This window comes from Crocodylus siamensis, chromosome 9, assembly GCF_052110815.1.
Source record: "Crocodylus siamensis isolate JL-2025a chromosome 9, ASM5211081v1, whole genome shotgun sequence".
NCBI classification, from domain to species: domain Eukaryota; kingdom Metazoa; phylum Chordata; order Crocodylia; family Crocodylidae; genus Crocodylus; species Crocodylus siamensis.
The window spans coordinates 69,249,870-69,276,516 of record NC_143403.1 but is presented as its reverse complement, the minus strand read 5'-3'; the positions used below and the strand labels follow the sequence as shown (position 1 = coordinate 69,276,516).

The following is a 26,647-nucleotide window of genomic DNA, read 5'->3' as shown; positions in this document are numbered from 1 at the left end:
GTGTGTGGGTCTGTGGTTCTCAAAAATTGTTTTTCACCTGGGACTGAAACGATTCCCCATGAACTTGAGGTTGGAAAAGCCCTGTCCCACAGAGAAGTGGGGCAAAGTGGAATCTCACTGCCCTGCAGGCAAGCGCCGACCTCGGCTGTGTTGAATCTGCACCAGCAATGAAGCTGCAGGGAGTTCTCTGCCCTGTGCAAGGTTGTACTGTATTCCCGTCCTCGAATGCCCTCTCTGGCAGGGCACTGCACTGGAGCTGCTGCCTCGGGGCTCTCTCCATAGAAGTAGGCCTCAGGGTGAGAGGGTCTCCTTGAATGTGTCAGGACCCTCTGCCACACATCTCATGGTGGGAGGCCAGCTGCAGAGCTATTCTGAGACCTTGCCGCTCCAGCCTCCTGCTCTCCTTGTGTCCCTGCTGTGCCTGTTTTCTCTACTTCTCTCCAGTGTTGCCACCAGTACAGCTACATGGAGGAGAGTGAGCACGGGCAAGGGGAGAGAGGGCCAGGTGAAGGATGCGAGGTGTGAGCTCTCCTGTTTTGTCATTCTTTTCTGGGCCAAGCAGGACCTAAATCAGTCGGTGCAGCAAACACATTGACCCCAGAAGAACTCGGAGACACGCAAACCAGTGGCTGCTCAGTTAGGCAGGGAGCACACTGTAACCCGAAGGAAACAGCCATCTCCCTGTGCGGTCCTCTGTGAGTTCAGTACATAATCCCGATTTATATCACAGGCTTGTGGTTCTGTGCAGAAAAGGGACCGCGTCCTGCCAGCCTGGGACCAGGAGGCAAATCAGAGCCACAGTGGCTTCAGATCCACATTGCATGGTCTCTGCTATTTGGGTCCAGCATGCCGTATTGACAACACTGCTTCTCAAATTGCCTCCTTCCCTGGGCTTGCAGGGTGGTATTGTTTTGGTCAAGCTCAGATGGTAGGAGGCGCTTTTGGGGAGTCAGATCTGAAGATGGGTATTCCACCCAGGGCTCCATCCATAAGGTAGTGGGTCAAGTGATGAGTTTGAGTCACCATATCTGGTTTTTCTCTGCCCTCGTGGGACTGTGCTGACAATGCCTAATTGCACTGCAGGGGAGTTTAAGAGGTAGATGGAGGTCTTGGATGCTGGTCAGGGGACGTCAAGCTTCTGGTGCCTTGGATGTTACTGGAGATGGCTTGAGATTGTGGCATATAAGCTCTCGCTAAATGTCTCTACAGGGATCGGTTGTGAAGTAATGAAATGCTGCTTAGCTTTTTGCCATTGAGTTTGAGTCAAAGCTCTTGGAGATGAATCGGGCAGTTCTCAGGCACTCCAAGCCGTGTCTAGAGCCAGGTGCGTGCACTTGCATCTGTTTACATGTGGCCTGCATTTAAAGGCATGCTTTACAACCGTAAGGGGTTGAGCTTAATTTTAAAGGTGCAGGTGAATCATCTCCAGGACTGTGCACAGAACGCAGGGCCCGACCATGGGTTGGCTGCGCATGTTCTGCAAGCCATGGCTATACCATGGCGTTAGGCAGTGCAGTCCTTGGCCCTTTGCTCCATGTGGATGGCTGCACGGCCCACAAAGCCTCGGTGGACCTACCCCCCGACCCATTTTGTAGAGGAAGCTGATTGATGTGAGGTCATCTCTAACAAGGCACGTGTGGTCCTTGGGCTCTAGGCTAAGTGCTAATGCTGGCTCTCTACAGGCAGAGTCTGGGCATGTCCTGTCTGCACCCAGCGAGGGCATGGAGTTGTCCACAGCCCATGTCCAAGCTGCAAGAAGGTGGCCTGCCCAGCTAAGCTTGCTCTGGGTCTCCTTTAGCCAGGCTGTCAGAGCACCAGGGCATCCTTGTCACTGTGACACGGAGGGGCTGGGGGAAAACAGGGCACCCTGTTCCTGGCAGAGCCTCTTTCTGTGCAGCAAGGCGCACACACTGCTCTTAGAAACCCCGCACATTCCCCTGAGCGGCAGCATATTTGCCCTTTGGACTGCAAGGGGGTGGGGGAATGGAGCCACAATTCCCGGAGCTGCACAAATGTGGCCTGCCGTGGGAAAGCTCCATGAACGTGGGAGTTCAGCCCCGGCCTGACAAAGCACTTCTGCAAACAATCCCCCCGCTGCCTGGAGCTTACCAGATGACCCCTCTGATCTGCAGGGACGCTGCAGCTTCATGATGAGCAGCAGACAAGGGCCGTGTTGTAATACCATGGGCTTTGCCAGCTCAGGGGGTGGTGAACTTTTACAAGGGCATTTGAGGAATGCAGTTGGCACTGAGACCCAGGAGCTGGCTGGAGGGAGGCTAGCTCCTATCTCAGTCTGCAGGGGGATGGACACACAGGCCGCGGTAGACAGCACGCATGCATTGGAGCAAGGTGAACGCAGGTAGAGTCTGGGGGAGAGACGCTGGTAAATCTCGGAGGCAAACAGAGCAGGGGGAGAGCAGTCGGGTACCTCTCTCTGCCTGTACTTTCTGGATTGCTCTAAATTGCTGTGCGAGACAAGTCTCCCAGAGCAGGAGGTATTAATGTGGCTCTCTTTGCATCCCAGTTCCCCCTCCCTTTCCAGGAAGGGGGGTGCATCTCTCCAGCTCTTTTCAGGGTCTTGGTCCTTTTTTTGCTAGAGAGTAGCACAAACGCATCTATTTATGGCTCACTGTAAACAAACTCCCAATGAAAGAAAGTTAATGACCTGAGACTGACAAGAGCCTGCTGGGAATTTTTATAGCCCCTGGGATCCCTGGCTCTAAAGAGAAAAATGTATCAGCATTTTTAACCCCAAATGACAAGCTGCTCCCCCCCATTCATTCCCCCCCAAATTCCTTCCCCCTCCAAAACCCCGGACTGCCAAGAAAACAGTTCCAGAGAAATAATTTGTGGGCACATTCAATGGTGCTGAGACAGACTGCTCAGCTAAGGAGCAGCAGGGGAAGCAACCAAAAAAAGGGCCTTTTAATTGATAATAGGTAGGTCTGAATCAAACCCTGAATCAAACTGTGGCCCAGGTTTTGTATTGCATGCGGGCATGTCTGTGGAAAGCGGGGAGAGGTTGCAGGGGGCGACGTCCTGGAATCAAAGAATCTTCCAAGCTTTTACCATCTGCCTGTCGTAGGTCATTTTTTTTATGTCATGCTTCAGGCTAGAATTAAGCCTGGTTTATCATCAGTGGTAACCAAACACTAATAAAGCCTTAATACCCTGCAGTGGAGAGATTTAGCTGTCAGAGATAAATATTCATATTGCTGTCTAATACAGCTTTAGTCCCGCAACAAGGGACCAGTGGGAAGGAAAAAATCATGTAGTGCAGGGTGGTTTTTAACATTAATAATGCCGCAAGCCAGCATATGTCACGGCTTCTACAGGACAAGTGTGCCTGGGCGCTTGGGCATCGTTGTTCTAGTGCTACATTGCCAATTGTGCGGCATAAATATCACCATTAGTGCTCTTGAGTGGCGAGATCATTAGTACGATGCAGAGTGGTCTGGGTGTGTCTGCTCTTCTGGATAGTGCCCTGGTCAGGGCCACTTGCTGAGCTAGGTTTTTGCTCTGATCCCTCTCCAGCCCTGGTTGGATTTGCTAGGGAGAGCTGGCAGTTACAGCTGACAAGTGGATGGAGGCTTTAAGCCAGGGGTGGGCAAAATGCAGCCCGCAGGCTGGATGCGGCCCACCAGGCCATTCTATCCAGCCTGCGGGGCCCCTAAAAAAAATTTAGAAAATTAATATTTGACTGCCCCCGGCTGTCTGTCATGCAGCCCTCGCTGGCTTCCCAAAACTCAGTAAGTGGCCCTCCACCCAAAATAATTGCCTGTCCCTGCTTTAAGCAGTGCGAGTTAGTTATTACATGGGGAATAAGCAGTGCTTAAAGAGATGCTGTTGGCTAGCATGGGGACCAGTGTTTGAGTGGTGTAGAATAGGCATGGTTTGTCTTAAAACCCAGCTAGATTTTTCAGACCTCAAGCGTTTCCCTGCGGGAGCCTTTCTGGTCTGTAGGGCTGCCAGGTGCTATGCTGCAAAACCCAAGTTAAAGAGAACTTCTAATCCCATCTCTTCCCCTTGGCAGTGCCTGTGTTTTCAGTCCCCTTCTCTTGTTTTTTTTTCCCCCTCCTCTACATGTTTCTATACCTACCTGACCCCACGGTGCCCAGTGTTGCTGTTTGAAAACCCACAGGAAATGGGGGAACTGGCTGTCTGGGGCCAGCGGAGCATTTGGGAAGTGGTGATGAAGGCATAAAGTGAACTTACACAGCTCTTGAGCCCTCTCCTGCCCTCTGCACTACTTGTAGCAATAGGAGGAGAAAGATGCAAGGATTTTTAATGGCCCTAAGTCAAGAACACGGAGGCAAGAAATCATTTAAAAGTCCGATTGATTCCTCTTTGATACTGCGTTTGAATCAGTTACGTGTATTCTCAACTGGCCTCACGCTCTATCTCTGCGATGATTTACTGCCGCTTGCGGTCCCGCAGCCTTTCTTGGCTGCAGGAGTGGAATGGAGCTTGTACTGAGTGTGTGTAATAGAAATACGCTGGTAATATCTACATGGTAGCTTTATGGTCTTGGAGAGCTCTCTCTCCTTGCATAATTCCTGTTAATGTCAGCGTGAGTTAAACGCACCGGAATAGACTCATAACGTCAGTATAATCAGAAATGGCTTTCCATTTCTGTGGGAACCGGTCTCCAGGGAGAACATGGGAAACAGGGCAAGTGTCGTGGGAAGAACACCCAAATTTCCTGTACCCTTCCTGTACCCTTATAATCTAGACAGAGCTGGCTTCAGCCATATAGAGGTTGAGCTATCTGTTAATGCACTCTAATGGGGGAGCGGGACTGTGCCTAATATAAAAATAACAAGAAATAAGCTGATAAAGATTGTTTTTAATGACGAACCTTATGCATTGTAATGGTGTCCTGCATTCAGTAGTGTTTTCTTCCCGGCCCTTTTCAGGGCATCTTTACATTCAGAGTAGCTTTTGGAAGGGGCAAGACCTCTGCGCTGAGTTACTGTGGGACTTTCCCTACTGATCCCAAACCCTGGGTGGCCCTTCATGTGGTGATGTGTGAATTCAGGGCTGGGGCCCACTCTGGGTGTTCAAGGGAGCTCAGAGCGGAGCACCTGAAGAAAGAAGGTTCTTCTAGGTCTGGTCCTAGAGAAAAAGTAGCTTTGCTGCAGAGCACAGAGTCGGGGAGAGCTGGTGCAGAGCTGTCAGGCTTTCCCAGGTGCAAACAGAGCAGGCTTAGTGCCGCTGACCCTACAAGGCCTGGAACCCCTGCCAAATGCAGTCCATCATGGCAGATATCAGTCCCCAGGCAAAGCAGATAAATTGGGGTTGGGGCATCCCCCACCCTGGCTTGAATAGCAATGGCAGCAGGTGGGACATAGTGCCTCTTGGTCAGCAGTGGCTTTGTTGGACCTGGTGTTCATGGAGCTGGGGGCCCTGGGAGCTGCCCTTAGGACAGCACAAAGACTGGGGGCTGTAGATGTGGGGAGGTGGCAAAGAGCAGGCTCTCAGCATTGGAATTGGGATGCAGCACTCACATCAGCTCACCTTCTTGGGGACGGGAGCTCTCACCCAATACGGGAGCCGTACTGGAACTTGGGGGTGGGGATGCGGTGCTGTTTCCCTTTCCCAGCCTGCCTGGCCAAGGGTCAGAGGGTTGGTAATACACCACGTGACCCCAACCCTAACATAATGGGCAGGTGCCTGGCACTGAGCTACTATGCCCTTCCTACCAAATAGCCCTCAAGTGCCAGTAGAGCATGCTTCCTTCTCACTTCACATGGGCTCAAGGCTCATGGCTCTTCAGCTGGGCCCCTCTGCCCCAGGATCACACCAGGATCAGGAGCACCCAACCTCCTGGCTCGAGTCCTTCCCAGCAGCACATCCCCATCCATCTCTGCATAAGCCAGGGAACACAGATGGAAGCAGTAGTTTTTCAGCAGCCCTAATGCTCGGAGCTATGAAAGATTAAGGTTAGTGACCATTTTTTAACTCAGTAAAGGGAAAGACAAGCTGGAGTCTGCAGTCCAGAGATATAATTAGTTCGCAGCAGTGGTGCTTTCTTGATTTAGCTTCAGAGAGCAGAACAAGACAAGGATGTTATACCCAATTAGCAATAACATACAGTCTGAGCCTCAATAGGTGAGATAACAAGCCATTTTTATGGCTTTTCTTTACAGACTTTTTTTTGGAAAGGGAGGGGGGCATCAAGTCTTTATTTCTTTTCATCAGGGAACAATTATTAGTGATCTAAGAATTTCTAAAGCCAAATGATACATTTGTTAACAAAAAAAACCAATAAAATAGCCTAATGGCTAAAATACAGTCCTCAGCCACTTGAAGCTAGCACCAGCAGTGGCTTCAGCTTAGACCTTCCTGGTCCCACAAGAGGTGTCGCTCAGGGCTGATCTCCGATCCACTTCTCCGCAGGATGCCTGAGCTGTATTAAAACAGCCTGACCTGCTGTTGAAGGGTTGTGCACAGCCAGCCATTGCTGGTGGCTCCCTGCATCAGAGGCCCGCGGGGAAAGCCCTCATTTCCTGTTGCACTTCTGAGATGAAGGGGTGTTGCTCGAGTGCCTCATGCTTGAGGATGTCAGTGGTCTGCTCATGAAAGGAGGGGGCATTGGGAAAGGAGGCCCTACAGTCAGACACGGCAGGCACTCTGAGCTAGCAAGGGGCATCCTGGTAGCTGGTGGGCATGGGAGGCAATGGGAAATGTGCCAAAGGATGCACCGTGGGAACCATCTCTCAGAGTCTTAATAGCTTCCACATTTTTTTGCCTAACTGGCTACCGGCTCCTCAGGTCATCCTTTTCAGCAGCACTGGGCTTTCCTATGAACTTCAATGAGCCACTTGGCAGCGTGGAGCTTGGTGCTGTGTCAAGGCCTTGGGTTGGCCTCTGGTACTCAAATTGTTCTCGCCTGTGGAAATGGCCTTTCCTGACACTAGCGATGGGCGGTTCTCATCGGCTGCAGGTCAAAAGCAGAACATGTGCTTGCTTTAAGTTTTGGTGCATAAATTCCCAGACTTATCTTCTAGCCCTTCCTCTGCCTCCACTGCCTGGTTGGTAACTGCCCACCACCGCTTCTGAACACTGTGGGAATCCACATGCATCTGCTTTTTCCCTTGGCAGCGCCTCTGCTGCTGCCTGTTGCCACTTGGTGCTGGTCTTCATAACTTTGGAGCCTCCGGAGCTGGGGTCCTGCCACTGAGCTGCTTTGGTGCTTTTCTAATCCACTTGAAAGCCTGGCTCTCAAACTGTATCCAGGCTTGAGTGTGCTCAACTCCGTAGCTCCATGCCTGCCTGTTTCCTCCCATCCCAGGTGCCTCTAGGTTTTTACAACTGGAGATTCCTCCTTTTCCTACTTGAAATGTCCCCCAAGGTACTGAGCTGCTTCCTCTCCTACATCCCCCTCCTTCAGCCGTCCCCTTCCATATGCACCTGAAACAGCGACATGGGGCAGCTCTGCAGAAATCAGGAAAGCTTGTGGCCCTTATACGTTTAGCTGTCTGTGATATGTTCCTTGGTGTTTGATTTCAGCTTTGTCGCTTCCCAAGCTTCAGGTCCCTCCCTCCGCGCAAGCAGTTTTCTACAGCACCTTTGACGTGTGTCGGTAAGTGTGCGGGCACTCGCTGCCTGGGGCTAGAGAGCAGCATTGAAACTGAGCTTCTGTGCAGCTGAGTGTGTGGAGGGATGTCCCATGAGATCTAATAGCGCTGGAGCTAAGCCAGCAGGCCTGGTGCTCCTTGGAGCCAAAGAGCTGAGGTGCCTGCCCATGGGGGGGCAGAGCTGGGAGCAACTGCATGCAGTTGCAGATTTAGGGCATTGTGGGCACTGTTCTGCAGGATAGCAATGCCTGGGCAGCCCGGCCACAGCAGCATGGGCTAATTCCCCACACTGCTTGATGGGTGCATTAGCCCATGTGGAACTCACTGCTTGGGTATCTCTGTGCTGCTAGCAGTGACAGACTTACCCTCTGTGTCCCTTTGGGTCTGAATGGCAATGAGCAGTTGTTTTCCTTTTGAAAACCCCGTGCCATGGAGTTTTTGGCGTGGCGTGAGGTTTCCTCCCGTGCCGGCACTTCCAACACTTCTGAGGCACTTCCCATGCAGCCAGAGTCTGGGCTCTTTCCAGCGCCAGAGCAGCGCAGCCTCTGCTCAGCTGCCTGACAAATCGCATCTTGCCACGTGGGAGTTTAATTGCAAACCGTTTTTATGGATTGTGCTCGCATCTGTGCCACTATGTGCACAGAAGACTCAATTCCCTCTCTTCCAGTCTCCCACCACCAAACAAATTTGCTTGGAAAGGAGCTCAAGCCAAGGCTTCCAAGCAGGGGTGTGCGGGAGCTCCCTTCTGCTTGCCTTCTCTCTGGCTTGGCAAGTGGAGTCACGGCTGTGGCGGAAAGACAGCAATCTCCATGGCAGAACATGGCTCCACACGGCTCCAGGCCTGCTTCCCACTGTGCGTGTTTCCCCATCTCTGCGCTATTAACGTTACATTAAGCCCCGTTCGTGTTAGTCATGTGGGCAATAAGTTTTACGAGCTGATGGCCTATAAAACAAGAGTCGTGCCTGTGCGCAGTGAGTATTTCTTATCTCCTAATATAAGGATTTATGGCCTGCGAACTGGCAAACCTCCCAGTGGCGCTGGCTGGAAGGTCCTGCGGCACTGCTCCCCTCTGCTTCACGCTGCTGCTGGGAATCCTGCCTGGAGGAAGACATGGCGCCTCCCAAGCTGGGCCTCCCCTGGCCAGCTGCTCTGTGCACCTTGGGGCTGTGAGAAGATGGTGGGGGGCAAGGCATAACTGCTTCTTGGATCTCAGTTGCCTGTCTTGGCATTGAGGAGTCCACAGTGATGCTCCTCTTTCAAGGCACAGCTCCCTGTTGCTCTGCTTTCTGGGACGATGAGTCCAGTGAGGCTGGTTAGTTGGTTTCTCCAAGAGCAGCGTTGCACTGCTGGGGAGATGGCAGAATAGTGTCGGGTGCACAGAGCTCCCTTGATGCTTTTCACTCTCGCCTCCTGCTGAGGCAGCTTGGGCCCACCCAGCAGACTATGCCCAGGGCCTGACTGAAGTGTGGCATGTGCCTTCCCAGCCATGGCTCTGCCAGCACCCAAAGCAGAGCCCTCCAGAGCTCTTCTGTCTCCTCATGGCATGGATTCCCGTGGCAGAACCACTGGGCCCTTGTTATGGAGCCACTGCTTTTCTCCCTGAATGCTTCCTCATGAAAAGAGCCATTTTGGAAGCCAGGCAGAGGCTCCAGTCATGGCAGGGTGGCATTGCAGCCCCCTCATGCTGGAGGAGAAGTTGGAGCATAGGTCCTCAAAGGCAGGCAGAGCGTGGCTTGGTACTGGGGAGGCCTCATTTGTGTGTGCCTGGTGGCCGAATGAGTCTGGGAGTGCTCAGGTGACACCCTCCTCTCACCCTGTTACTAGGACTCCTCCTGCCTCAGTTTCTCCTCAGCTATTTTGAGGGCACTCCTGCCTTTGTCTGGGCCATTGCAGATGCTGCATCAGCCCCCCCGGAGGTGGGAGCCCTGGGGCATTAGAGTCTGCGTGGCTTGCTGATTGTGTGCACCTGGCGCGTGGCTGTTCCTAATCTGCTAATCTACCCAGCCTTTCCCTTTCAAGGGAAAGGCGCCCAGGTTTTCTGTAGCTTCCCAGAGACAGTATCACTGGGTGACCTACAGCCGTGTCCCCTGCACAGTATCAGCTAGATAACCAGATGTCTGCCATCTGATAGCACTGTGTTCCCACTTTATAGTACTGATCGATGGCAATTGATTTTCCTCCTGTGTAAACCTGAACCGGTCAGGACTGTTCAGATTGTTTTAGTGCTCACAGCTCTCTGCTCTCCTAGTTACAGCCTGAGCATCTTTTCCCCACAAACACATCATTTCTGGGGGCTTGGCACTCTGTAATTTTATTTGTTTCACGGCAGCCGCTGCTTTGATAGAGGCCCCCAGCTCTGATTTGCTCAACAGGGCACCAGTTGCTAGTGAAAAACTGCTGAAATCTTGGCTTGGGTTTAGTTAGCTGGGCTTAATACCAGACTCCCCTCTTCATGTGGGTACTGTGCTGGTTTTGCTCCCTTGGTTTCTCAACCTGAGAGGTTGGTTTGGCTGTTTCCTTCCTTCTGTGCCCTTCAAGGCACAGAGAGCTGGCTCTAAGCAGGTGTTTCCCCCTCCAGCCGAAATCCAGGCCTGCCAGTTTCTATACTGGTCTCGGTTTTGTCCCGTGCAGCTGGTGGCTTCTGAAATGTTGTTCCTTGGAAGGTGCAAGGGCTTCCCACTTTCTAGGTTGCTCATATCAAACTCCACCATGTCAGTTGGTGCTAATGGGCATCCTGTTGGCAATGACTGATAGAGCCTAGGACAGGGCAGTCTTGCCCTGAGAGGTGGTGACTGCTGCAGCAGCTGTGTGTGACATGGAAAAGGGCAGTTGTCTAGTGTGAACTCCACAGCTGATGCAGGATGGCTGCCTGCAGTGCATTCTCCATCCTCAGGCTTGTGTGCCAGGGAGGGGAAAGCTGCTCTGCCCAGCCAGTGCCCACCTCCGTGGTGTGTGGCCTTGATGCTAAGCTCCCTGTACCCTCATGTGGACTCAGCCAGAGGATGGCCTTCATCCTACTTGCCCCGAGTGTGGAGGAGAGGCAGTGAAGATGGAGTATAGCATAGCTTTAAGTGCTTGTGCTAAGCTCTTGTGATCCAGTCTCAAATGGGGAGAGTGGGGAGGCTGTTCAGGGACACAGATAGATCCTATTGCCATTATTAGGCATCTCAGTGCCATCCTATTCCACCCACTGTTAATGCTAGATGTGGGTGGTGCTTCTTCTCCTCCCAGCTTTTAATGGCAGGCTGCGGGTTGGGGTGCAGGTGTGTGGCAAAAGCAGACGTGTCCAGGGTTTCCAGAGCAGGGTCCCACCTAGACACTGAGATGCCTAAGAAATGGGCTTGGCTTCAGGCCTGGATGCTTCTTCATGCCACCTTCCCTTCCTTGCACCTCTGCCAGCCCTGGAGGAGGAAACCCTGTGTCCTGTGCCAGTTGGGGACCTCCTGAGAGTGATCTTCTGGGCTCCAGCCCGGTCATCTGCAAGGACCTAACTCCTATCCCTGAGACTTCACCCATTGTGGGTCACAGCAGCATTGGTGGCGAAGAGGCCCTTACCTGCGAGCGTTGGCCAGGAACCTGGCCTGTGGTCTAGGAACACGCCACAATGATCATCAGCGTGCGTTGTAATCATTAAGACTATTAGAAGGAAATGTTGGCTCGAAGCTAATGTCAGACTCTCTGTTCTGCTTTGCAAACGCTCACAATTAATGCCAATCAGATTCGGGAATAAGCCAACTCGAAATCATGTCTGTTTCATCTCATTTGTCAGCTGTTGCCATTCTGTGTTGTACATTTTCATACAATCGCTATAAACATAAAAGGGAAACTCCGCATTCTTCCGAGGGCTCTTGTATTGTTCTGTGTTCGTTTTAATTACTTTGCATTCAGCGGCTCATCTGGCCCTCGCCAAATAGGCAAGAGAAAGTAGGTCTTTGTAAAACAAATATATAAATCTCGATAGATGCTTTATTTTCCTATTCAGTGGTTATGTTAGATTATCTACAGCAAAGGGAGAAAAGCCTGTTTAATTTTTCCTTTTGCCTGAGCTTGTTTCCCACCCCCACCCCCCACTTTGCTCTGAACTTAGGCTGTTTTTTGTGTGAAGGGGGGAGAGGGGGCAGTCCTCCTCCTCTAAGGAAAGCCAAAAAAAAGAAGGGAAAGTATGGGGTGGGGGAAGCTAGAATGATTTGACCGGATGGTGGCATAATCCCTGTTACAAAAGTACACATCAATTATAAGAATTCCTACAGTAATCTTGGAAATCTATCTTTTCTGCTGCTCTAGCTCATTAAAGAACACCATTCATTTCCATCTCTCCGGGTGTGGAGGGTTTAAATCTCTGGAGCTTTGTGTTACAAAATAGACTTAGGGTGATGGGCCCTTTTTAAATATTAAAAGAAAGAGTTGATTTCTTTTTTTTTTTCCTGCAGACTTGCAGCACAGACTAAGCGTAACCTAATTAGTTGAGCATGGTGGGTATGGGAGCCTCTGCAGCTATAGGAGATCACCTCTTTGAATAGCTTCCCCATCTGTCGACTGGTAAATGTATCGCTTTCCTCAATACGCGTCTTTGATTACATGCCGGGGCCCTGCCGCCTCCCCTCGCGCGGTGAAAAGAGCCATCTCCCAGAGAGAATGAGGTTTCCTAAGGCCACACTGGCAAGACCAAGAGGCTGCGTTAGTGGAGTGAGCTGATGTGAGATAGGGCTTTTGTGTTTGTGCATCTCTAGCAGGGCAGGGGAGGAGCACAAGGGAGGGGGCCTGCACAGGGGAAAGGGACATGCGGGGGAGCCGTGCTGACCCTAAACACACAGTGCAGGGTGAAAAATGGGCTTCTCCATTCAACAGCCAGCTCTTTTGTAGACAGCTGTGTGGTAAGGCAAGGGCAAGGGGTGGGAGCCAACTTGGGGTAACAGAGAGAGAGAGAGTGGAGCCGGGACACGAAGGGGAGGCGAGGGTCGGTCAGCTTCCAGGCAGCACTTCCTGCAGGGCCAGTTGGCTACCGACACAAGCACTGCAGGCGGCACAGCAAGACCTGTGCCCGAGTGAGTTGCCCAGCCAGGGTCTGGGGCTCGGCAAGGCGTGCCGCACAGAACCCAGGTGTGCTAACAGGTGAAGGCAGAGCCTATGGCAGTGGTGGAGGAGGTGGGTGTCCAAAGCTTTTTGTACTCCAGGGCTGCCATCAAACCCCCAAACTTCTCAGGGGTCCTTGGGGCACCCTTGGCATCAGCCTGGCGCTCAGTGAGAATCTGAAAGGCAGGAGGAGCCAAATATAGCCCAGCAGTTCGCTATGGACCACCAGTGGCCCATGGTTGGGGAATAACTGATGTGTGTGTGTGTATGTGCACGCATGTGTAAAAGGTGTGCGTATGTGTGTGCATGTGTGTGGCTGCAGAGGCTCTGTGCAAACATGCTAATTTGTTTTTTCTTCCCTTGCCTCTCCGGCTAATTGGTTCCATTTGAAGTCTTTGTGAAAGCGGCTGATTATAGTAATTTCAGCGGTGTGATCTATCCTGGATTCCTGTGTTAGATTCTTTCATACTTCAGACACTTGGGGCCTGTAATTATGTGAGCCAGAGCAGCTCAGCACTGCTTCACCACGGCACTGGTGAGGACTGGGTGAGCTGTCCTCGGGCCTCTGCAGCTCCCAGGTAGTGTGGAACAGGGGAGACTGTCCAGGAGCATCTGGACAGCAAGTGTGCCTTGCGCTGCCTTCTCTCCCAAAACCCATGCGGCAGCCACCGGCCAAGGGAACAGTCTTGCTTTCCTGTTGTCCTCAGGGACAGGACCCCTGCTCCCTAATGTAGTTAGGTTGGATGGGTGGCTGCTGGAGATGTGAGGCAGTAAGTCCTGGAAGTCTCTTCAGATGATGTGCTCTGTGCAGAGGGGGCATGCAGCTCCTCTGAGCAGTTTAGCACACACAGCGAGCAAGTCAGGAGGTGGGATTGGTGCTTTGTATGCAACCAGGTTGGCATCTTGCTGTAGCAAGGGTTTTCAGCCAGTCCTGCCCAGCATCCGAGCCCTTCCTGATAGCTCTGACACACTTCTGTTCAGAGCCTCCACGGACCATGATGCTCTCTGCAAGCTTCCTGGGAAAGCCAAGCTCCCTTGGGGAAGGGGCACCAGGATTAGGGGAGGCCTGCCTTACAGAGATGGGGTTGGGATTTCAGCTGGTCTGACTCTCTCCCCACTGACTCCAGGCCCCGAGGGTCCTGCCAGAGCCTGGAGAGCTCTTCCTATTGATCGCTGCTCCGTGTGCAGCCTGCCAGCGCCGGGGCGGCGCTCAGGATTGAAGCGCTGCATAATTGTGTCAGACAAGCATGATTTCTTTTCAAAGTGATGGCGGCGAGGCATTGTGAAAGGCCACCCCAGAGGCAGCCTCCCTCTCATGCGCCGCAATTGGACGCGGCTTGGCCGGTGTCAGAATTAGAGGGAAGACGCATGTATTTAAGCATCACCTGCCCCACACACTGGTGACGGAGCTGCTCGGATCCTGGTGTGAGCACTGCCTTGGCCCAGCTCTGCCCGGCCCATCGAAGAGCCCTGCCCCTGGGTTGGCTCTGACATCTTGGCTCTGCCAATTTGGATTCTTGCATTTTTGTTCCCAGTCACATGTCATGACCTTCTCTTCTCAGAGGTGTAGGCAGGGGCTGCTGCCCATATTGGTACCCTGGTCAGCCCACTGGAGCTGCTTCATCATGTATTTCCCACTCTCTTGGAGACATTTCCCTCCCCCCTGCTTTGGGGGTGACTTGTCAGTTCCAGGGACAGCAACATTTCCCTGGTGTCTGTGTGTGAGGCAGCGAGTGACGAGCCCCCCTGGGACCAGTGGGAGTCATTTGACCCCACGCTTATCCCCTTCACTGCTTGTTAAAGCCAGGAGGTGCTGCAGATCCAACCCCAAACCTGTCCACAAAAGTCCCTTCACTCCGAACAGCCACTGAAGAAGATGCCAGTTGGGAAGGGAAAGTCCTGTTTGGAGTGGTTATGTGGCAGCTCCTCTCAACTCCTGGAAACTTCTTCCAGGCAAGCTGCACATGCAGGGAGGCCTGGAGCCTAGACCCAAGGCAGGATTCCATCCTGGCAGGTGAGCCAAGCGCTCTGGGCTTGGACGGGCAGGGGAGAAGCCAAACCCTGAAGTGTAGGGACCTGTGCCAAATGGTCCCTCTGCCTCAGTGTCACTGTCTCTCTCACCTTAGGACTTGTCATGGATGGTAATTCTAAATGGAGGGTAAGAGTGAGCCAGACCCAGGGTACCTTTCAAGCTAGGGATGTGGTCTGTGATATCATTGAGCTCTAACTAGTGGTCTCATCGTCTAAACCTAAAAACCCCCCCAAATGTCCAGCCTCCCTGGAGCATTTTCACTTCCTGCTTTACACCCAGTCTATACTCTCCACACTTGGGTGTTTGGGCTGAGACCTGGCCACATTCAAAGCATGTCTTTTTGACTCACCTTTAACAGTACCTGTGCTTCGGTCCCATTGTGCTAGTGGGGAAAAGTGTTGTCTGCTCCACAGGCCCCTTTTAGCAGTCTTTGGCCCCTTACAGGCAAGTGAAGACTGAATGTGGTGACACTTCTCCTCCGCCCCAGCACCATGTATCGCTGGGCTGTTGCCTTTCTCCCTAGAGGTGGCTGCATTTCAGTAGGAGGGACCCTTCGGTAGGGTTCATCCTATATAAGTGCCAGGGAGGTGGCGATTACAAGAGGCACCTTTTTAAACACCAGCTGCCCATATCTAGCAAATACTCCAAATCAATGAGTTGCTAACAGGGGCTTTATCTGTAATCCTGTTTCTCGTGTTCCGTCAGACGCTGGTCTGTACCTGTTGTGAAATCACAGGGTCTCCAGGTTTTACCAGCCTGCTCTGTTTCATCACAACAGCTGCATGGCGCTCTTGCTTAAGTACTGGAAGAGAAGTGCTTGCCCCGGCTCCTAGGTGGGATGCCCCATGTATCTGGTACTAGATCAGCACACAGTTTTTTACCAGCCTTCTTGCTGGATGTGCAAAGGAGCTGCAGGGTGGGTGGGAATGGGTGTGACATGACAGGGATCCGATGCAAATGTCAGAGCAAACCTCTTCTACCTGCCTACAGGTTCAGGGTATGTCTCATCAGTGTAATTTTCAGGCAGCATCTTTGTGGCTGCCATGGGAGCAGAGCCAGTGCCCCTCCTCCCTCCCCCTTCCCCATATGAGTGACGTGGGACAAGAGGAAATATGGGCACATTATTTTTTCCAGCCATTCTCTTGGAAGTTGGTGGTGCATTTTGCCTGTAATGAAGTAATAATTGTAGCTCATCAGTATAGCAGGGCCTAGAGGCATTGTTATTGGATTCAGCACAGTGCGTTGATTTCTCAAGTCTCAAAAGTAATGTCAACTCTATTTTTCATATTACACTTTTCTCTTAACGAATGCATGGTTGTTCTACCTTGCGGCTGATGACTTCTGACCCAGTGCCTTCCAAAGGGACCTTGCACCAAAGCACAGGCTGATTGTGCTCTTGCATGCATACCCAGTGGTCAGATTGGGATAGCCTATAGGGATGTTTGCCTTCCTCTGTAGTGGGGGACATGGCCCTTTTCCTGGGATCACTTGAGCAGATTATTAATAACCTTTTACAGAAGCAGGATGTTCCCCCTGCTTTCCCTGTGGCAGGTTAGGGTGTTAGGTCTTCTGTTGTTTCAGGGCTGACAGTTTTATTAAGAGGTTATATTGTGGATTTGTGTAGGATGGCTTGGATAGGGATAATCCTGCCTCAGGCAGAGGTTGAACTAGATGACCTGTGAAGTCCACTTAGGACTTTTCTACACAGAAGGTTATTGGAGGGCAGGTGACAGGAGGGAAGTGCCAAAAAACTCCAGTTACTTCCACAGCAAAAATAAAGTCGGTAGAGGTCCAGCCTAAGCCTGTGGTGACCCAAGCATGGGTGACAGGGTGCCTGTCTTAGCGGAAACCATCAGTCACTGTGCTTGTGCACCTGCATAGCGGTGGGCCTCAGCCATCCATTACAAAGAGGACAATATTTAGAGAGTAGCAGGCTTAAAAGGTCTTGAGGTTCCTTTAATCCAGGGCTGTCCAACTTCTGAGCAGGCGGGGGTCCCAATACCTCCGACCCCTGCTGTTGCTACCATGCAGCATGACCCCAGTTCTTCCCTTCTGGCTGCTGTTGGGTGGGCAGTGGGCTAACCGGGCCCCCTACTGCCCGGCTCCAGAGACCCCGGCCACTGCAGCATCAGAAGCAATGTGAGGGGTGGCAGCTGGGAATAGGGGAGCCCAGGGTCCCACGTCAACTTGTTGGATCTCACATCTACACTGGACGCAGCCCAGGGGCCACAAGTTGGACAGCCTTGCTCTAATCCAAAACCCATTTCAGTCACTTGTGTCTGCTGCCAAAAAGGCAGGAAGAGATTAGCTTAATTTGTGCCAATGAGGGTTTAGGGAAAACTTCCTAACCTGCAAGGACAAGTAAACAGGCTGCCTGATGGGGAAGGTGGAGTCACTCCCTCCAGGAGGTTAAGATGGAGCAGGGGCTTGGAGTAGATGAGCTCCTGCAGCCCTGTGACTCCGAGCCCCTGGGTTGAAGGTGTTGTTGGTAACTCAGCTTGGGAATTTCTTCCGACTTTCTCTTGAGCCTATGTCTTGGCACCATCTCTCCTCTCTGGTTTCTCTGCCCACGGCAGAAGACGTTACTAAGAGGTTGGAGACGCTTGAGTTTCTAGAATCATTATTAACCTGTTGGAGAGAGCTGTTCCTGCTTACAGCGAAAATAGACCTTTAATCTCTGCCCAAAATAGCTCATTTGATGAGAGGCCTCCTTTTCAAGCTGACACAAATTTCACCAGGCTGTCCCAGCCCCTAACCCAGTGCCTGCAAATGCTCAGTAGCACTCAGATTGGGTTTTGGGGTTGCTGTTTTTTAATTCTATTGTTATGTACACATCTGATACCTTATTTCTTCCATCCGATCATTTGTAACAGTCACCAGGCAATTTACTCCTGTTCTCTGATTCAATTTACTCTTTGTGCTGTCACAGCCATTTTCCCATTCAGGGCTGAATTTATTTATTTATTTATTTATTTTTTAAAGGCATCCCATCTTCTGCAGACTCATTATTTAGAAGCCAAAGATTTTTCTTGTTTTTGCTCAAAATAGACATTTCTCAAAGCAGTCCTGGGAGGGGAAGAAAGAGTGCTGTCAGGGTGCTGCCAGACGAGGCCCAAGTCAGTCGGGAAGTGATTGTTATTTGATTGCTTGCTTCCTTCTTTTAAAAAGGAGATTTTTTGGTGTTTTAACAAAAAAAATCTGGATCAAATTCTGAGGGCTTTCTGTCCAGATTCCCACAGGTTTCACTGAACCTCAGTGAAGGCCTTAGCACTGCTTGTGATCCATTTCCCTAGAGCTTTCCCGAGGTTTAAAGGGAGCGGGGAAAAACAGGTCCATTATCTCATCTGTCAACTTTTTGTTGCTGATGCTGATCATTTTATTCTGCATCCCTGTGGGGCTGGACATGGAAATTAGAACAGTTAGCTTCACTTTCTAGCCCCCCCCCACTCCTGTTCCCTTTAATTGCAGCAGAGGCAGAAGCAGGGAATGACTAGCCACCCCAAGTCTTGATGGATTCCTACCACCTGGGCTTCATCTGTTTGGGGACATGCAACCGGTGATTAGCTGAGAGTTGGTGGAACTTTCAAACCAGCGATGGAAGCAGAAGACATGGGCTGAGCAATATCTGAGACTGCTCAGTCTATTAATCTATGGTGATTTTCCTGCCAGACCCCCTGCAGGGCAAGGTCTAGACCAGGGTTATGTTAAATGGCTGTAGCATTAAAAAGTCTGGAGCAGAAGACTTTTAGACACCGGTCTCGGGGGTGCTGCTGCTTGGAGGAGCCCGTTGCTATGTGTAGATGGTGAGCTATAGTACTAATGCTCTTCTGGCTCTTCTTGATTTAGGGAAGCTATGGGTTGGTGACATGGACCCCAGCAAGCACTTGCAGCATGGAGGCCAGGCAGAGGGTCAGCGTTTCATGTGGCTCCCTATGGATGGAGGAGGCCTGGACTACAGCAGCACTGTGGGCTTCTAGTGCACAGGTAGCTGTGTGACCGAGCCAAGGGGCTGCAGCTGGAAGGTCTGGGCATTGGTTAGGATGCATATGAAAAGCATCATAGACCCTCCCTGTGTTGGCCACTCGCTGGTGCTCTTGGGGGGTCTCTTCTCTGAGCGTTGACCTGACTTTGTAGCCTTTCCAGAGTCTCGTACTCCCAGAAGACCCTTCATGACACTGGTATGTGATACCAGGGCTGTTTCTCTTACTCAGCTTCCATGGCTGTGTTCCCTTGCATGCACAACAGAAGGGTACAGTGCAATCCCCTGCCTGTGTGAGCACAGGTCTGAGGCCCAAGACCCTGCTAAGAAACCAGCCAGGCATGGCAAGGACAATGGCGTGAAGTGGCAGAGCCCACAGTGGTTGCTATTGCCTGTGACTTCTGCCTTGGAGAGACGCTAACTTCGGAGGAGTTTTCAAAGTCAGTCTAGCTGAGGAGCGAGGGAGGCAATGGCAAGGCCCAGCTTCGGCTTTATTGCTGTTTTAATTAAAGAACAGTTCCAGAAGGACAGCGGATAAGCCGCCAAGCCCCACTCGCTCCTTTACTGCTGTTTTAATGGAGGAATCCTTTCAGCAGGGACCCGCTTCGGGTTTTTTTTAGGCAAGTATTTTGCATAAAATAACATCCCCGAACTCCCTGGGTTTTATAGTTCCGAAACTCGGCTTTAACGGCAACCTTGGGCTGTTTGTCTTTTTATAGGCACTGTGTGAATTGGGGACAGTTAAAACATAAAGGAGAGAGGGGGTGGGAAATGGCAGCAAAATGTTACATCAATAAATAAAGGTGAGCACGGAGAAGCTGTAAAAGGGAACGGCTTTGATGTGGAACTAGGGGGCTGCTTGGGAAATGTGACCTTCCCCCTATGAAGGGGAAGGAGCCAGGTACCCCATGGAGAGCTGGGCCCTGAGGAGAGACACCAGCCACTCACTGGGTTCCTTCCCCTCTATCCTTCCAGTGAAGTGATGTAGAGGCTTCGTGCCCATGTCCTTGTGTGCAGTAAGGAGCAGGGAAGAGCCATGGGCCATGCCCCACCAGGACGGGATGTACAGTACATCTCGATCTGTGCGAGCAGCCTGGGAGCAGAGGTCATCAGGGAGCTGTGGGATGGAGGGAGCAGGGTCCTGCTTATTCTCCTGCATCCACCTCCATCTCCTAATGAGTTGTCCGGTGTTCAGAGTGGTGACTCGGGCTGTATTTGCCCAGCCCTTAGCCCTGCCAGTGACAGGCCCACGCCACATGGGGCATGGGCCTGACGTGTGTGTGGGAGAGAGAGAAGTTGCAAAGAGGTGAAAAGGAGCTAGAAGTGCTTGGTGGGTTACAGGCCACTGATGATAAACTTCAGGGGAGGATAAGGAGCAATGGCCGGAAACTGTTACAGGATGGTTTCAGGTTGGATGCAAGTAAAAATTTATTTATGGTAAGGGTGACCAGAATCTAGACTAGATTTCCCAAGGAGGTGGTGCAGTCCCCAGCCTTGGAAGTTTTCAAGAGGAGACTGAACATCTGTTAGGATCATTCGATCGTCTGAACATCTGTTGAACCTTGCTGGGATCATTTGATCTGAGCAGTATTCCTGCCCAGAGCAGGGGGGGTGGACTGGATGATCTTTCGAGGTCCCTTCCAGCCCTTCGCTTCTGTGATTTCTATGAAGTCTGGTGCTGCCTGTGCAGAAGTGGCAGGAGCTTCACAGGGGCTCTGGCCTGGGCCAGCTGTGTGGTGTCAGCCTTGGTTAGTGCCAGGGCAGTGCTGGGTTCAAGACTTTCCTCAGGGACTCCTGATGGATGTTTTCCTGTTTGCTGGAGGCCAGGAGGAGGATGTGTAGATGCACGGTGTTCTTCCAGGAGCAGGAGAACAACTCGGGTGTTACCCTTTAATCTGGAAGGAAGCAGGAAAGGGGGGCTATAACTGTCCTTGCCATACACTTGCTGCCCTTCCCAGGGACCTTCCTCTGAGTCTTAGCCAGGCCTCTGATTCCCCGTTCTACCTGCTGAGCCCTTTAATGAGCAGGAAAGAATGTTAAAACCTGAGTGGGAGTGTGGGCTGCTTCCCTTCCTGTCGCTGTCACTGCTGCCCTTTGGGGGGGATGAGGAACAGGATCAAGAAAGAACTTGCCAGCTGGCTCCCCAAAAATATTAAGAATAGGGAGGGAATTAAAATACAAACAGTTAAGTCTAGAGGAGGAAAATAATCCCTTTTGGCGTCCTTATCCATGACAAACCCCATCCTCCAATTTTAATCAGAGGAACTGGTGTTGCTTTAAGATCCATGGGCTTTAAAGATCACAAGAAGGGTTAGAGAAAATTACCCTCGACTCTTACATGCTAATGTAATCTCTAACCAGATCTTCAGGACTGCAGCTAAAATTGCTTTTTAGATTAACATTTAATTATTAACAGGGCCCCCTGAAAGGCCTGGGGCTTGTGTGTGCGCGCAGGGGGCGGGGGAGCGGGAGCGGGTGTTTCAGAATGCATTAGACAGGCCTGATGGAGACATTTGCGAGCCGAGAGGGGAAGGTCGTTGCGTGTCCGACAGTAACACGCGCTGCTTTATTGCCGCCCTCGGCAAGGTGTCGTCAAACTTTCTTTTTTATTTTATCTTCTCTCTCCCATAATTTACCGAGGGGTGACCTTTCCCGTGTTAACTCATTCCAGGACCAAACTGTCAGCTTTGCTAATTGACTTTGGTGGCCTTTTTCCACACCCACACCTCCCTAGCAGCCCGCGCTTCCTTTCAAGGTTGAGCATAAATTGCCTGGTGACTTCCTGTACAGAGTGTGGCGCGGTACAGGATGCCCTGTAAGTTGCCCAGAGCATCCCTCTGCCCCTACCCACACATCCTGCCTGTGCCCAATGGGGCAGCATCTGCCGGAGACTTGACAGGTCTTGAGTGCATGCCTGGGAAGTGGATCCTGGGATCTCATCCTGCCCTGATGCTTGCAGGGTCAGTGCCTTTGATTCTCTGTCTCCATTTTATCCCTACCCCCATCTGTCAAGCAGAGGTGGTGGCATCTCCCTTTGTGTCAAGGGCATGCCCACAAAGATGAGGAACAAGGGGCTCAGGCACTGATTAAGCTGTGTAGCCCTCTCCTGCTTGGAGCAGCTGCTGGGTGCGAGCTGTCCCCGTCCCAGCCTTTGGTTTCCTTCACCTGATCTGAACAGGCCTCTCTCTTAACTGTCCTCACATTTCACTAGCCCCTGGGACAGGAGCTGGCAAGGTGAGGCATGGATCTGTTGTCTGTCATCCCCTGTTCTGACCCCACATTATGCAGAGCAAACAAATGCAGGCCTCTGGGAAAGTTGCCCAGGTGTCCTTCTGCTGTCCTATGTAACAGGTCTCGCAATCACCAGCTGGCATCTGCCCACCTGCATGCAAAGACCCTTGAAGGAGATCCAGCCACCAGCTGGTTCCAAAGCCTTGGCCTAAGGGGAGGGGAGGCCGGGTAAGGCCCTTTAATGCCCAGCTGGCTGTGAGGCGATGCCGTCCCCCTCTTTGCTGGGGGTGTTGGAGGAAGAGACAAGGGCAATGGGCAACAAGTTTGGGTGTCAAGGGGAAAGCTGTGGTGCCCGCTGTTCTGCCCACTGTGAGGTTTCTGTTGCTTGCTGGGAGCTGGGCTCGTTACTGCCCTGACAAATGGGGTTTGGATGGCTCAGCCTTTTGCAATGGGAGCAGCCACCGTGCCAGCAGCTGCCTCCTCTATCGCTCTGCCAGCCAGCCATACCAGCTGCCAGCTCTGCTCACCACGGGAGGGCCTGGCTCTGCCCTGCACTCAGCGCAGCCTCACCTTTGCGCCAACCCCAACCTGAGAGCAGGGGAAAGTCCGTGCATCACCCAGACTGCCACTTCCATGCCTGCTCAGGGTCCTTTGATCTCGCTAGCATTGGCCTAGGCAGCCTCCCTAGTCTCCCCAATGGCCTCTTCTTGGGCCCAGCGGGAATATGCAACTACCCAGCCAATACCCACTACCCAGGGGCTGGACTCAGCATTGACTTGTCTGCTGGGCTCCTGTGAAGGCTACTTCCCTCCCAATAGGCAGGCCTTTGGCTGTCAGCCTGGCATGGGCTGGGCCGGGCTGGCACGGCTGGGAGGAAGGCCTGGTTGGAATGTGACTGAACAGCTGTGACGCGCAGTCCTCTGGTTCAAACACCTGAAGGCAGCATTAATCACTAAAGACAATTAAGTGGCTTTAGCTAAGGGTTGTGGGGGTGGCATCTTCTATCAGCGTCCACCCATGAGCAATGAGGGATTGCCCGCTCCATGCCCCCTGAAGCTGCTCCCCTATGAACTGTGATGAAAATAGAGTGGCTGGCATAACCAGCAATGAGCAAGCAGACTTTGAGGGGCAAGTAATCACCCCCATGATTTCCACTGATCCAAGCAGTCTTTTAGCATAGGTCCTTTCCTCCCTGCTCCTTCCCCTTCATGTGAAGCCAGGGCATCACAGCTCTGATTTCTTTTTGTACCCCAGGCATCCTGAAAGCGCCCGGCAGAGAGCAGAACCTGGTGATCTACAGCCACTTGCTGCTGAGTCTCTGCTCTGTAGGGCTGACCGTCACTCTGTGCATGGCAAGGGGAAGGGGCATGTGGAAGGTGGTGCTGAGGTATACCCTGGGTTGTTCAAAGTAAAACTAGCTGTATCAGAGGAGAAACTAATTGTAAAGGAGGTATTATGCATGGGGGATGGTACTGAAACTGGGAGAACACACAAAGAAAAAACAATTTAAGACTTTACCCAGCAGAGGAAGGCAACCAGGGTTGGGAATGGTCCTTGCTGCTCTACTAATATAAATTGCTATTGATCTAGGGAAGGAATTAGGTCTGGCTTAAATAAACCAGAGCAGGACTCCCCCTGATACGGGACTGTTTCAGAGGATGCTATCAAGGTATAAATAAAGCGTGGGAGGGTGTGCTCGTGCATTTGGGTTTGGCTTTCTTAATTCCTCCCTCTCGGCAGAGCAGACTTCTAAAGCGGCAGAGCTTTGACTGTATCTTGCCTTTCCCTCTCCCCCACCCCTTGTTTCCCTTTCCTCCCTGGCGCACCTCTCAGCTGGGCTGTGGGGCAGACCCGCTCGGCCTCCTGTTTGAACTCCTGTGCACGGCCTTCCCATGCGTTTGCTGCCAGCTGTGCCTCACTTGAGATTGAATGAGCACCCCGTTCAAGAGAGCGACACCCTTTTGGCTTGCGATTTAGGGAACAGGAAGAACTCCTGCAAGTGAGGCTGGGGGTGGGCCTGGCAGAGCCGCCGCTGGGTCCTGCCTGTTCTCAGCTCGGTGGTGACAGGTAGACAAGCCCCAGGGGCAGGTGTGGGTACAGCTGGGTGCAGGCAACGGCTCCTGTTCCAGCTGACATCTGTCCGAGCGCTCCTGCTCCCCAACACAGCTCCCCCGGGAAGGGGCTCTCTTGTGCTTCATCCTCCACCCTCACGGCTTTATTAGTGCCTCTGAGAGGAGGACACAAGTGGCGGATTGCAGCCGGCCCAGCCGCCCGACTCCCTCATTCTTTTAATAACAAGAGGCCTGCTTCTCCAGTGCCTTTTATTCATTGTTCTCCCAAGGCGAGCGGCACAAACTCAATTCAGCCTCAGACTTTGAAAGTTCCCTTCCCCCCTCCCCCATCACATTTTCTTTTATCTAAATCCTTGCTTATGAAAGCCTCTATCGACAGCTGCGCTGGCCTTATCTCGCTGAAGGGACCTTCACAGAGGCTCTTGGAGGAGATAAGACCATCTTATCAGCCTCTGATGTCAGAGAAGGTGCCAAAGCATTCTGTCATTGGGGCTTTAGACATATAGTATTTTTTTTATTAAAGTCACAAAGACCTTGGGCTTATAAATAGTCTGATTTTTTCAGAGATAGGGCTGCAAAATTAGCAGGCTCCAGGAAAGAGAGAGAGAGAGAAAAAAAAAGTGCGTCTGTGGGACAGAGTTAATAAAGGAAGAGAGCAGGGCTGTCGAAGTCGGAGGGCAGCAAGCCAGACCTTGAGAGCGTAAATATAGGATGCAGGCCGGCTTTCAGGTGGGGAGGGATTTGGGCAGCAGGAGGAAGACCTGAGCTCTCTTGGGATGCTCCAAAGAAGGGCACTTAAAGATGGCAGCCACCTCCCTCCCTTTGCCTGCTCTTGTAGCAGTTCCAAAGCTGAGTGCGGTAGATCTGCTTCCAGCTCAGCCGGGTCTGCGTGTTCCCTCCTTGAGCGATGTGGAGGAAAACTGAGATGTCCTTGGTGCCTGGAGCTTCTGCTACGCTTGCATCTCTAGGAGAGCCTTGCTGCCCAGAGACAGCCCTCGGTGAAATGCGGAGGGGAGGGTGCTGCTGTATGGCTAGGGAAGGTGCAGCCCATCCAGCCTAGCTCTGCAGTCCAGAGTGGGGGAGTTTGGCCTGCCCATAGGGGCCGAGCTAATGTGCTCTGGGAGCTACTGCCCCCTTCCTCGCCCTCTGCTTCCTCATGCCCTGTCTTTCAGGTGCTCCAAGGGGCAGAGAGGAGGTCAGGCCAGTCTTGTGTGCCAGCTGGGGGCTGTCAAGCCTCATGATGCAGTCTTGGCTGATGGATGCAGGTGTCAGGAAGGCCCATGTGCCTGCCCATCCACAGCTCTGCCCTGTTCAGCCCCATGTAGATTGTCCAGGTAAATTTGAGGGAGGCAGTTGCCTGCCCTCCTTCATGCCAACAATGGCTGGTAGAAGCTAGGCTAAGCCCCCTGTGTCTACCCTGCATCCACTTATAGTCACAGGTCTTAAAATAGGCTCCTCCAGGCATGTCTGGCTCCCATCCCACCTACATTGCCTGTACCTAGTGCCTGCCTCCTGCACAATCCGGGGGGCTCTGGAAAGGTGACACTGGCCCAGATACTCGGCGTGCTTAATTCTTATCCCGCAGATAAAATGTGCAGCGGCTAATACCGGACAGGCAGGGCTTGAGGAACTTAGCAGACACCTGCTCCACACAGCATGCAACCTGTCTGGCCCGGTGTGAGACTAATGCCAAAGACAGGGGAAGACCCACCAGCAAGGCCCAGGTGCAGCTGTTCAGCGCTTTGGCTCTGAGCTCTCTGGAGCCACAGCGGGGCTCCGAGGCCATGGCTTTTGCTGTGTTCCCTACCGAGCGTGATGGTGGGACTGACTGGCGTATTGCAGGGTGGCTGTTGCCTCCCTGCTGCAGCTTGGTGCCCTGGAAGCTGGGGGAGCTGGCATAGCACAGAGCTGGCATGGGAGGCCCCCTGCAGAAAACACGCTTTTCAGGAAAGAGTGGACAGCTGCGTGGATGAGTTTGCACCTTCCCCTCACCAGAGCGGCCTCCCCGCTACTAGGGCCCGGGGGTGCATTTCAGCCCATCTATTCTGCATCTTCCACTTACTAATGGCCATGAAGGCCGGGCTTCAGGGAGGGCCTTAGGCTAGGGCAGGTCAAGGTCCAGATGCATTAAACTTATTGGCAACCTGCTTGTAGCCCAGCTCCTCAGGTAGCAGCGTGTGGAGCCTGCAAGCACAGGGCAGGTTAGCAAAACTGCTGAGCCTCATCTTTCTTGCCATGAAAGAGCCAGAGCAGCTTGAACTAAATCGGATCCTGCTGATTGGAATTAGTTCAAATGCAGATGGAGCTAACTAAGCTAATGTTAAGCATTTGAACAGCCCAGTGTCCAATTCCCATCAGCTGATTCAAGGGCTTTTCTGAAAAGCATTAACAGCATGCCATTGAGTGGACAGATGACTATTGTGCTGGGGGCCCATCTCCGCCCTCTCGCATACAGGGCGCATTATGTGGGCCTGGCTAACGACAAAATTATTATGCAGGGGTCTGCAAATCTGCAGGATTAGTGTCCTGATGGGTCAGGATATGGCAGCCTTTCAGCTCCCTGGGCGCAGGAAATGCGGCAAGCGGGGATGGTGGCAGGGAGGCCCGGCCCCTCGCGCCTGTTGACTGCAGAGAGGCAGAAGTGCAGCAGTCATAGCTTCCGCGGTGACCATCTTGCCC

The 26,647-nt window shown here is 52.3% G+C and overlaps 1 protein-coding gene across 3 annotated transcripts in view; it reads left to right on the top strand.

Moving 5' to 3' along the window:
- Nucleotides 1-26,647, top strand: part of FAM222A (family with sequence similarity 222 member A) — an 89,367-nt gene that overhangs the window by 4,788 nt on the left and 57,932 nt on the right. The gene's annotated exons all lie outside the window — the stretch shown is intronic.